The sequence below is a fragment of the Aulonocara stuartgranti genome (genome assembly GCF_965226115.1).
Source record: "Aulonocara stuartgranti genome assembly, chromosome: 3".
NCBI lineage: Eukaryota > Metazoa > Chordata > Actinopteri > Cichliformes > Cichlidae > Aulonocara > Aulonocara stuartgranti.
In genome coordinates, this window is record NC_138941.1 from 1,915,001 (window position 1) to 1,915,233 (window position 233).

A 233-nucleotide genomic window follows, 5' to 3' on the forward strand; every position below is an offset into this window, starting at 1 on the left:
TGATGTTTGAAACTCTTCTAAATGATTCCTTGTAAACTTCTTCCTCTTCAGTCACAAACAAACAGGAAGTGATGTCACATGTGTTCCTGTCCACACAGCAGAATGAGTCTATTGCTGACAGTGATGTACAAACAGAGTGAGCATTTCTGAGGCCCAAAATAAACTGAGTAGTTCACTGAATGAACAATGGACTGTGAGCTCAGTTCCTTCATCATTAGTATGGATTATATATG

General features: G+C 38.6%; 1 protein-coding gene across 1 annotated transcript in view; it reads left to right on the top strand.

The window, feature by feature from the left end:
* The window catches only part of LOC309702420 (protein NLRC3-like), a 25,417-nt gene extending 25,184 nt beyond the window's left edge, over window positions 1-233 (top strand). Inside the window, exon 10 of the mRNA XM_082527138.1 lies at window positions 1-233. This exon is cut by the window's left edge and continues 649 nt beyond it. The gene's annotated coding sequence lies outside the window, so the exon portion shown is untranslated.